This window comes from Ranitomeya imitator, chromosome 4 (genome assembly GCF_032444005.1).
Source record: "Ranitomeya imitator isolate aRanImi1 chromosome 4, aRanImi1.pri, whole genome shotgun sequence".
Classification (NCBI taxonomy): domain Eukaryota; kingdom Metazoa; phylum Chordata; class Amphibia; order Anura; family Dendrobatidae; genus Ranitomeya; species Ranitomeya imitator.
The window spans coordinates 691,913,659-691,926,589 of NC_091285.1; positions in this window are offsets into that span (position 1 = coordinate 691,913,659).

Genomic DNA, 12,931 nt, shown 5'->3' on the forward strand with positions numbered 1-12,931 from the left:
AACAATAACATTGGAATATACAATTATTACAATCACAAGATGCAATATTTGGAATGAATCATTATTGCAATCATAAAAATATTGACATGTCAAGTTTGTCATTTAGTCCTATTGGACCTTGAGCATTTGTCTTTATAATCCACCTTGCTTCATGTTGTAGGAGAATTTTATTTCGATCGCCACCTTGGGGTGGATTTTTAACCACCTCCAAGCCGGCGAAACGTAACACATTAGGATCTGCATTATGTTTTTCCTGTATGTGCTTAATAAAACGTAAAGATCCCTTGCCTGTGGATATTGATCTGTAATGCTCTCTAAATCTTACTGTCATTGGGCGAATGGTTTTGCCTATATAATAAAATAAACATGGACAAAAGATGACATAGACCACATATTTGCTTTTGCATAAGATGAAATCATGCACCGTGTGTGTTATCGGACCTATTCGTATAGAGCTGCCAAGTACTCGAAGGTGACAGAAGTTACAACTACCACATCTATGATTGCCGCTCGGCAATGATTTCTCTAGCCAATTATTATTTTCTGGCAACATTCGATTGTGAACAAGTAAGTTACCCAAGTTTCTCCTGCGTTTGTAGGCAAAATGAGGCTGTTTAGGGACAATTTTAGATAAATCCCTGTCATTTTGTCAAACATGCCAATTCTTTCTTATTGCGGCATATACTTCGTTGTCCATAGGGCTATGTGTGAAGGTGAACGTAAACCTATGTGGTTCTTGTTGTTTTAATTTGTACTGTTTGTCTTTTTTACGGTTTTTTAATATGTCTTTCTGCGAGAGTTTAAGAGCTCTTGACTCAGCATTCGCTAATAATTGGGAAGGATAATTTCTGTTCAAAAAACATGTTTTAAGATCTTTTATTTGCTCCCTCAAAATTTCTTCATTATTATTAATTTTTCTAAGGCGCACCATCTGGCTATATGGTATACTTCGTTTTGTATGCAACGGATGGGCACTGTTAAAATGAAGTAAATTATTAGTGGCCGTTGGCTTTTTATATACTTTTGTGACTAATTTATCTTCTAGTATTGATATTTGAACATCTAGAAATTCGAGAGTTTTGTTGTCAAAGCAGGATGTGAACCGCATGTTGTCCTCATTAACTTCATTTAAATGGGAGACAAAATTATCAAAATCACTTTTTGTGCCATCCCAGACGATAAAAATGTCGTCTGCGAAACGCAAGTAAAGTCGCATATGCTTCAAATACGGATTTATTGCAGCCGTAATATATTTTTCTTCGAAGACTGCTAAAAATAAGTTGGCAAAAACACATGCAACGGGCGTACCCATTGCAGTACCAACACATTGTAGGAACCATTTATCTATGAATTTGAAAGCATTATGTGACAAAACAAATTCTAAACTCTCCACCACAAATGAAATAAAATCAGGATCTTTCTCAGTATTTAGCAAGATTTTTCGTATTGCTTCTATACCATTAGCCTGTGGGATTCTTGTGTATAAATTCACGATATCAATGGAGGCTAAAGAAAAACTAGGTTGCCAGTCAATCGATTGTAATGCAGATAAGAAGCTTCCTGTATCCTTGACAAATGAAGGGATCTTCTGCAGCAGTGGTTTAAGTAGCCAGTCGAGGAATTTGGACAGGGGTTCCGTTAAGGAATCGATCCCCGAAATTATGGGGCGTCCAGGGGGATGTGTTGCGTTCTTATGAATTTTGGGAATACTATACCAGTGTGGAATTTTGGGGTGTTCTGGAAGAAGCTTTTCTGCTCTATTTTTTGTTAATACGCCTTTTACCACATATTTATTCAATAAAGATCTTAATTTATCTTTAAATTTAGATGTGGGATTGTTGTCCAACGGGATATATGTATCCCCATCATTTAATTGCGACAATGCTTCATTAATGTAATAATCTTTGTTGAGTATTACTAGATTCCCCCCCTTGTCCGCCTTTCTTATGACTACGTCTTTCCACTGCTGCATTTCCCTAAGGGCTCTGTCCTCATTTAACGTTAAATTTCTTAAAGGTTTTCGGTACAGCAATGCCTCTACATCTTTTAGGACCAAATCCTGAAATAAATCGATAGAATTCCCCGGGGCGATTGGTGGCATAAAGCAGGATCGCACTCCTCCCTTGAAAGGCTCCACAATCGGTTCAGTGATAGAACTGGCTCCTAAATGATCTACATTAGGAGTCTCTTCGCTTAAACTAGTTAGAAGCCACATAACTTCTATGTCTTTCTCATTATCCGGAGGAAACGCCATAAAGCCAAGATTACCTATGGAAGCCGGAACTTCCGTTGTTGGTTTTGCTGAGGTTTCATTGGTGTTTTTTTGAGATAGAAAATGTTTATGCAGATGCAATTTTCGTGTGCATTTAAACAGATCTACTTTAAACTCGGTCAGATCGAATTCTTCTGGCAAGCAGAAGTTTAAACCAAGCGACAATACTTGTCTTTGATCTGCAGATAGTATTTTATTAGACAAATTTATAATTTGAAGCTCAGTATTAACTGGTGCTATTTCCTCCACGACACTTGCTTGCGTTTTTTCTGCATTCCTGTTTTTCCGGCCCCCTCGTCTGGTTTTCCTCCTAAAGGGATATTATCTCTCTGCGATGTTGTTGCCATGTTGATATTTTCCATCTGCTCCTCAACCCCACTGGAATCGGAATCGGTAATCCAACCGTCTCTCTGTGTTTTTTTCTTATTCTGAGTTCTTACTTGACGGTTTCTCTGAAAAAAACTCTTTTTATTTTTGTTCCACGAGAAGACTTGCCCTGATTCGAAATCATTTTTATCTCTTAAGAATTTTTCTTTTTTCTTTTGTTTGGTGTCTAATTGAATCACTACCAATTTTTTCTCCAATTTTTTGAGGAAAAGATTATATTGCGTTTCCGTTTATACCGAGACTTCTCCTACACTGTTACTGCCTGTGAAGATTAACACATCGAGTGCCGCTCAGTTCCTTTTCTGCGGGTCAGTATCCTTTAGGACTAATTGGGTGCCTGGTTCCTCCTCGGTCAAGTCCTCTGCTTCTTCCGCTCCTGAACCTATGCAGGTGGATCGAGTTAGGTTGTCGGAGCAGCGTCGCAAGGAGAGGTTGGCGCAGGGCTTGTGTCTTTATTGCGGAGGGGTAAATCATTTCTTGCGTTCCTGTCCAGAGAGGCCGGGAAACTCCTCCACCTAGGCCAGGTAAGAGAGGCCTTCCTAGGTGATTCAAATTCCTCTCTACCCCTAACTATTTCAGCTTTGATTTCTGTAGGTCTTGAGCGTAGGTCTGTGGAGGCGTATGTGGACTCGGGTGCCGCTGGTAATTTCATTCGGCAGGAGGAGGTGGACAAATTTCAGATACCTGTGGTTACTCTTGAGACTCCGTGTTTTATTTCTGCAGTGGATGGCAGACCCCTACCTGTTTCCATCAAGATGGTCACTCTCGAGTTGGACATGCAGATTGGAGCTCTACACCAGGAGAAGATAGCATTTTATGTTCTGCCTAATCTTTCTCACGCTCTGCTCTTGGGTCTACCCTGGCTCAGGTCGCACGAGCCAGTTCTTGATTGGCGCTCTGGAGAGATACTCCGCTGGGGTCATGGTTGTCATGAACGTTGTCTGCTGTCCGTCTCCCGTCCAGGTCTTCCCCAAGCACCCGTCAATCTTCCTAGTCTTCCCTCTGCCTATCTCTCGTTTGCCGATGTCTTTGATAAAAAGGAGGCGGAGTCTCTTCCTCCACACCGAGCCTATGACTGCCCTATCAAGTTAATTCCTGGATCTACCCTTCCCAAGGGAAGAACCTATCCGTTATCTCCGGCAGAGACCTTAGCCATGTCAGAATACATCCGAGAGAATTTAGCCAAGGGTTTCATCCGGAAGTCCTCTTCTCCAGCTGGAGCCGGTTATTTCTTCGTCCGGAAGAAAGATGGATCCCTTCGGCCATGTATAGACTACCAAGGTCTGAATGCCATCACAGTCAAGAATAGGTATCCCCTACCGCTGATTCCTGAACTCTTCGACCGACTGAGAGGAGCCCGAATTTTCTCCAAACTAGATTTACGCAGAGCCTATAATTTGATCTGAATTCGCGCTGGAGACGAGTGGAAGACTGCCTTCAACACCCGGGATGGCCACTATGAATACCTGGTCATGCCCTTTGGTCTCTGTAACGCTCCAGCGGTCTTCCAGGAATTTGTAAATGAGATCTTCCGTGATCTACTGTATTCTTGTGTTGGGGTATATCTTGACGACATCCTTATTTTTTCACCCGACTTGTCCTCTCACAGAAGAAGTGTTCGTCTGGTTCTACAGCGTCTTCGGGAGAATCGCCTCTACGCAAAGATCGAGAAGTGTTTGTTTGAACAGACTTCTTTGCCTTTCTTGGGATATATTATTTCTGACATGGGGTTGGAGATGGATCCTGAGAAACTATCTGCTGTACTTAAGTGGCCTCGTCCTATTGGAGTGAAGGCCATCCAACGATTTTTGGGCTTCGCTAACTACTATAGACAATTCATTCCGCATTTATCTTCTGTGACCAAGCCTCTTGCCGCTCTTACCCGGAAAGGAGCGGTTCACAATGTTTGGTCTCCGGAGGCAGAAGACGCCTTTCTCTCCCTAAAAAGGGCCTTCACATCTGCTCCTGTTCTTCATCGGCCTGTGGCCAGCAGGCCTTTCATCCTTGAAGTGGATGCCTCCTCTTCGGGTGCTGGGGCAACTCTCTCCCAAAGATCTCTCTCCGGTCGTCTGGTTCCTTGTGGGTTCTTCTCGAAGTCATTTTCGCCCGCGGAATGCAATTATTCAATTGGAGATCGAGAATTACTTGCTATAAAGATGGCTCTACAGGAGTGGCGTTATCTCTTGGAAGGGGCCATTCATCCCTTTAAAATTTTCACAGACCACAAAAACTTGGCTTACATTCAATCCGCCCAAAGACTTAATTCCAGACAGGCCAGATGGTCTTTGTTCTTTTCTCGTTTTGATTTTAAGCTTCATTTTCGACCCGCAGATAAGAATTCTAAAGCGGATGCACTTTCCCGATCCTTGCAATCTCCCGAGACAGAAGAAGGTCCTCCACATATTATTGATCCTGCCAAAATCATCATGGTGGCTCCCTCTAACCTCCTCTCTGTTCACCCTGGCAGAACTTTTGTCCCGTGTGACAAGAGAACAGAGGTATTGCATTGGGGACATTCTTCCAAAGTTGCTGGACATGTCGGCACCAAGAAGACTCTCGCTCTTCTCTCCCGGTACTATTGGTGGCCGTCTCTCCGACAAGATACTTCGGATTTTGTGGCCTCCTGCACGACTTGTGCTAAAAACAAAGTACCTAGAGGGCTACCTTCCGGTCTCCTGCATCCGTTACCCGTTCCCGAGGCCCCTTGGCAACAAATAGCTATGGATTTCGTTACAGATTTGCCTCGTTCCTCTGGATGCACAACCATCCTGGTGGTGGTGGATCGGTTCTCCAAGATGGCCCATTTCGTTCCATTGCCTGGATTACCCTCGGCTCCAGAATTGGCAAGAATTTTCATCCATCAGATCTTCAGATTACATGGACTTCCTCAGCGAATTGTGTCGGATCGAGGGGTCCAATTTACCTCCAAGTTCTGGAGAGCACTTTGTAAGCTCTTGGGCATTTCGCTGGATTTCTCCTCCGCCTATCATCCTAGTGGGGCAACTTCTAAATCTCCATTCTTTGTGGTTTCTGGTCTGAACCCGGGAATACCTCTTCCTATGTCTTCCCCTTCTGGAGTGCCTGCAGCAGACGCCTTTTCTTCTGAATTTTCCCAAATTTGGAGAGAGACCAAGGAGGCTCTCGTTCGGACTGCAGCCCAGATGAAGAGACACGCCGACAAAAGGAGGAGGGATCTTCCACCGTATCATCCTGGTGACAAGGTCTGGCTTTCGACTAAACACATTCGCTTGAAGATTCCTTCCTACAAGTTGGGTCCTCGATACATCGGTCCCTTCGAGATTTTGGGACGTATTAACAACGTGGCCTATAGATTGAGATTGCCGGCTTCTCTCCGAGTCCCTAACGTCTTCCATGTCTCGCTCTTGAAACCTCTCATTCTTAATCGATTCTCTCCTGCACCCATGGACTCCCCTCAGCCCTTTAGCATTGACAATGATTTTGAAGTAAAGGATATTCTGGCCATGAAGAGGGTTAGAGGAAGGGTCTTCTATCTTATTGATTGGAAGGGGTTTGGTCCTGAGGAGAGGTCGTGGGAACCTAGGGAGAACGTTAATGCTCCACGGATTCTGAGAAGATTCACAGCCAGTCTCGGAGGGGGGAGTCTTAGGAGGGGGGGTACTGTCATACCGGCCTCCTCTGATGCTGCGGCCGCTTCTCCTATCAGTCCCGCTCTCTCCATTTCTCCTCGCCGCCCTCAGTGTCGCACCGGTTCCCCGCGTCCTCTTCCTGCTGCTCGGGGATTTCGGCGTGGGGTGCACGCTCCTCTTTCCTCCCGTCCTGTACCTGCTCCACACATGCACCTTAGGACGCGGGCGTGCACTTCTTCCTCCAGTTAACCATTTCGGACCCTCCCTGCTCCTGTCTCCTCCAATCAGTTACTTCTTTGGGCTATATCAGGCCTCGCCTCCATAATGGAGGTGCCTGATTGTTGTGTGCAGTTTGTACTTTCGTTTGGCCCTGTCTGGTTCAGATCCTTTTCTGCTCCAGTCTGGTCCATGTTCTCAGGCTCATTCTCCTCCTGTCTTCCTCCGTTTTCCCAGCCTGTCTCCCTTGGTTCGTCCCTTCTGTCCTTTCCAGAGCCGTCCCTCTTGGTGCCAGCTGTTGCGGTATTGTTCCCCTCGGGCCTGCTCCCCAACTATCCCTGTATAGGGGTTGTCATCGCGGGTTCGCTCGTCCCTGGGTGTATCAGTACCGTGACCCAGAGGGTCCACTCTCTGTCCGGTTCTTCCGTCCTCACGGTCACTATTGGACTGCGCTCAGATTTCATCAGAGTGCAGTCAGATTGTCACAGTCTTCCGTTCTCTCGGTCACTATTGGACTGCGCTCAGATTTCATCAGAGTGCAGTCAGATTGTATCAGTCTTCCGTTCTCACGGTCACTATAGGGCTGCGCTCAGATTACATCAGAGTGCAGTCAGATCGTCACACTCCCCATATATATATATAGTAGGATGGCCCTAGTTCTCGCATATATAGTAGGATGGCCCCAGTTCTCCCCATATATAGTAGAATGGCCCCAGTTCTCCCATATATAGTAGGATGCCCCCAGTTCTCCCCATATATAGTAGGATGGCCCCAGTTCTCCCATATATATAGTATGATGGCCCCATTTCTACCCATATATAGTAGGATGGCCACAGTTCTCATATATATAGTAGGATGGCCCCAGTTCTCCCATATATGTAGTATGATGGCCCCATTTCTCCCCATATATAGTAGGATGGCCCCAGTTCTCCCACATATAGTAGGATGGCCCCAGTTCCCCCCATATATATAGTGGGATGGCCCCAGTTCTCCCCATATATAGTAGAATGGACCCAGGTCCCTCCATATATAACAGGATGGCCCCAGGTCCCCCATATATATAGTATGATGGCCCCAGTTATCCCCATATATATTGTAGGATGGCCCCAGTTCTCCCCATATATAGTAGGATGGCCCCAGTTCTCCCCATATATATAATAGGATGGCCCCAGTTCTCCCCATATATGGTAGGATGGCCCCAGTTCTCCCCATATATAACAGGATGGCCCCAGGTCCCCCATATATATAGTATGATGGCCCCAGTTATCCCCATATATATAGTAGGATGGCCCCAGTTCTCCCCATATATAGTAGGATGGCCCCAGTTCCCTCTCATGTATATAGCAGGATGGCCCCAGTTCTCCCCATGTATATAGTATGATGGCCCCAGTTCCCCCCATATATATAGTATGATGGCCCAGTTCTCCCCATATATTGTAGAATGGACCCATTTCTCCCCATATATATATAGTAGGATGGTCCCTGTTCCCCTCATGTATATAGTAGGATGGCCCCAGTTCTCCCCATATATATAGTAGGATGGCCCCAGTTCTCCCCATATATAGTAGAATGGACCCAGGTCCCTCCATATATAATAGGATGGCCCCAGTTCCCCCATATATATAATAGGATGGCCCCAGTTCTCCCCATATACATAGTAGAATGGCCACAGTTCTCATATATATAATAGGATGGCCCCAGTTCCCCCATATATAGTAGGATGGCCCCAGTTCTCCCATATATAGTAGGATGGCCCCAGTTCCCCCATATATATATATGATGGCCCCAGTTCTCCCCATATATAGTAGGATGGCCCTAGTTCTCCCCATATATAGTACGATGGCCCTAGTTCTCCCCATATATAGTAGGATGGCCCCAGTTCTCCCATATATAGTAGGATGTCCCCAGTTCCCCCATATATATAGTATGATGGCCCCAGTTCTCCCCATATATAGTAGGATGGCCCCAGTTCCCCCATATATAGTAGGATGGCCCCAGTTCTCCCATATATAGTAGGATGGCCCCAGTTCTCCCCATATTTAGTAGAATGGCCCCAGTTCTCCCATATATAGTAGGATGGCCCCAGTTCTCCCCATATATATAGTAGGATGGCCCCAGTTCTCCCCATATATAGTAGAATGGACCCAGGTCCCTCCATATATAATAGGATGGCCCCAGTTCCCCCATATATATAGTAGGATGGCCCCAGTTCTCCCCATATACATAGTAGAATGGCCACAGTTCTCATATATATAATAGGATGGCCCCAGTTCCCCCATATATAGTAGGATGGCCCCAGTTCTCCCATATATAGTAGGATGGCCCCAGTTCCCCCATATATATATATGATGGCCCCAGTTCTCCCCATATATAGTAGGATGGCCCTAGTTCTCCCCATATATAGTACGATGGCCCTAGTTCTCCCCATATATAGTAGGATGGCCCCAGTTCTCCCATATATAGTAGGATGTCCCCAGTTCCCCCATATATATAGTATGATGGCCCCAGTTCTCCCCATATATAGTAGGATGGCCCCAGTTCCCCCATATATAGTAGGATGGCCCCAGTTCTCCCATATATAGTAGGATGGCCCCAGTTCTCCCCATATTTAGTAGGATGGCCCCAGTTCTCCCATATATAGTAGGATGGCCCCAGTTCTCCCCATATATAGTAGGATGGCCCCAGTTCTCCCATATATATAGTATGATGGCCCCATTTCTACCCATATATAGTAGGATGGCCCCAGTTCTCATATATATATATAGTAGGATGGCTCCAGTTCCCCCATATATATAGTATGATGGCCCCATTTCTCCCCATATATAGTAGGATGGCCACAGTTCTCATATATATAGTAGGATGGCCACAGTTCTCCCCATATATAGTAGGATGGCCCCAGTTTTCCCATATATAGTAGGATGGCCCCAGTTCCCCCATATATATAGTATGATGGCCCCAGTTCTCCCCATATATAGTAGGATGGCCCTAGTTATCCCCATATATTGTAGGATGGCCCCAGTTCCCCCATATATAGTAGGATGGCCCTAGTTCTCCCCATATATAGTAGGATGGCCCCAGTTCTCCCCATATATAGTAGGATGGCCCCAGTTCCCCCATATATAGTAGGATGGCCCCAGTTTTCCCATATATAGTAGGATGGCCCCAGTTCTCCCCATATATTGTAGGATGGCCCCAGTTCCCCCATATATAGTAGGATGGCCCCAGTTCCCCCATATATAGTAGGATGGCCCCAGTTTTCCCATATATAGTAGGATGGCCCCAGTTCCCCCATATATATAGTATGATGGCCCCAGTTCTCCCCATATATAGTATGATGGCCCCAGTTCTCCCCATATATAGTAGGATGGCACCATTTCTCCCCATATATAGTGGGATGGCCACAGTTCTCATACATATAGTAGGATGGCCACAGTTCTTCCCATATTTATATATATATATATATATATATATATATATATATATATATATATATATAGTAGGATGGCCCCAGTTCTCCCCATATATATAGTAGAATGGCCACAGTTCTCATATATATAGTAGGATGGCCCCAGTTCCCCCATATATAGTAGGATGGCCCCAGTTCCCCAATATATAGTAGGATGGCCCCAGACAGTTCTCCCATATATAGTAGGATGGCCCCAGTTCTCCCCATATATATAGTAGGATGGCCCCAGTTCTCCCATATATAGTAGGATGGCTCCAGTTCTCCCATATATAGTAGGATGGCCCCAGTTCTCCCATATATAGTAGGATGGCCCTAGTTCTCCCCATATTTAGTCGGATGGCCCCAGTTCTCCCCATATATTTAGTAGGATGGCTCCAGTTCTCCCATATATAGTAGGATGGCCCCAGTTCTCCCATATATAGGAGGATGGCCCCAGTTCTCCCATATATAGTAGGATGGCCCCAGTTCTCCCCATATATAGTCGGATGGCCCCAGTTCTCCCCATATATTTAGTAGGATGGCTCCAGTTCTCCCATATATAGTAGGATGGCCCCAGTTCTCCCCATATTATTATTATTATTATTTATTTATTTATATAGCACCATTGATTCCATGGTGCTGTACATGAGAAGGGGTAACATACAAGTTAGAAATATCACATACAGTAAACAAACTAACAATGACGGACTGATACAGAGGGGCGAGGTCCCTGCCCTTGCGGGCTTACATTCTACAGGATTATGGGGAAGGAGACAGTAGGTTGAGGGTTGCAGGAGCTCCGGTGTTGGTGAGGCGGTAGCTCCGGTGTTGGTGAGGCGGTAGCTCCGGTGTTGGTGAGGCGGTAGCTCCGGTGTTGGTGAGGCGGTAGCTTCGTTGGTGATGAGGCAGCAGCGGTGTCAGTGCAGGCTGTAGGCTTTCCTGAAGAGATGAGTTTTCAGGTTCCGTCTGAAGGATCCGACTGTGGTTGATAGTCGGACGTGTTGGGGCAGAGAGTTCCAGAGGATGGGGATATTCGGGAGAAGTCTTGGAGGCGATTGGATGAGGAGCGAATAAGTGTGGAGGAGAGAAGGAGGTCTTGGGAGGACCGGAGGTCACGTGAGGGAAGATATCGGGAGATTAGTTCAGAGATATATGGAGGAGACAGGTTGTGGATGGCTTTGTAGGTCAGTATTAGCAATTTGAACTGGATACGCTGAGGGAATGGGAGCCAGTGAAGAGCTTTGCAGAGGGGGGAAGCGGAGGAGTAGCGAGGAGAGAGATGGATTAGTCGGGCAGCAGAGTTAAGGATGGACTGGAGAGGTGCAAGGGTGTTAGCAGGGAGGCCACAGAAAAGGATGTTGCAGTAGTCAAGGCGGGAAATAATGAGGGCGTGCACAAGCATTTTAGTAGATTGGGGGTTGAGGAAAGGACGGATCCTGGAGATATTTTTGAGCTGGAGGCGACAGGAGGTGGAAAGAGCTTGGATGTGTGGTTTGAAGGACAGGGCAGAGTCGAAGGTTACTCCGAGGCAGCGGACTACGGGTACAGGGGAAAGCATGATGTCATTGACTGCGATAGATAGGTCAAGTAAGGAAGATTTGTGGGATGGAGGAAAGATGATGAGTTCAGATTTGTCCACATTGAGTTTGAGGAAGCGAGAGGAGAAGAAGGAGGATATGGCTGATAGGCACTCTGGGATTCTGGACAGCAGAGCGGTGACGTCTGGGCCAGAGAGGTAGATCTGAGTGTCGTCAGCATAGAGGTGGTACTGGAATCCATGGGACTTTATGAGTTGTCCCAAGCCAAGTGTATAGATTGAGAAGAGTAGGGGTCCTAGAACAGAGCCTTGGGGGACTCCAACAGAGAGAGGGTGGGATGAGGAGGTAGTATGGGAGTGGGAAACGCTGAATGTGCGGTTGGAAAGGTACGAGGCGATCCAGGATAGGGCGAGGTCTTTGATGCCAAAGGAGGAGAGGATCTGTAGTAGGAGGCAGTGGTCAACTGTGTCGAAAGCAGAGGACAGGTCTAGAAGGAGGAGTACAGAGTATTGTCCAGTAGCTTTGGCGGTGAGTAGGTCGTTAGTGATTTTGGTCAGGGCAGTCTCAGTTGAGTGATGGGGGCGGAAACCAGATTGTAGATTGTCGTACAACAAGTTAGATGAGAGGTGGGAGGAGAGTTCAGCATGGACGTGCTGCTCCAGGAGTTTGGAAGCAAATGGGAGCAGCGATATTGGGCGATATATAGTAGAATGGCCCCAGTTCTCCCCACATATAGTAGAATGGCCCCAGTTATCCCATATATAGTAGGATGGCCCCAGTTCTCCCCATATATAGTAGGATGGCCCCAGTTCTCCCATATACAGGTCCTTCTCAAAAAATTAGCATATAGTGTTAAATTTCATTATTTACCATAATGTAATGATTACAATTAAACTTTCATATATTATAGATTCATTATCCACCAACTGAAATTTGTCAGGTCTTTTATTGTTTTAATACTGATGATTTTGGCATACAACTCCTGATAACCCAAAAAACCTGTCTCAATAAATTAGCATATTTCACCCATCCAATCAAATAAAAGTGTTTTTTAATAACAAACAAAAAAACCATCAAATAATAATGTTCAGTTATGCACTCAATACTTGGTCGGGAATCCTTTGGCAGAAATGACTGCTTCAATGCGGCGTGGCATGGAGGCAATCAGCCTGTGACACTGCTGAGATGTTATGGAGGCCCAGGATGCTTCAATAGCGGCCTTAAGCTCAACCAGAGTGTTGGGTCTTGCGTCTCTCAACTTTCTCTTCACAATATCCCACAGATTCTCTATGGGGTTCAGGTCAGGAGAGTTGGCAGGCCAATTGAGCACAGTAATACCATGGTCAGTAAACCATTTACCAGTGGTTTTGGCACTGTGAGCAGGTGCCAGGTCGTGCTGAAAAAATGAAATCTTCATCACCATAAAGCATTGACCCTGCCCTTGAAGAAACACAGTGGACCAACA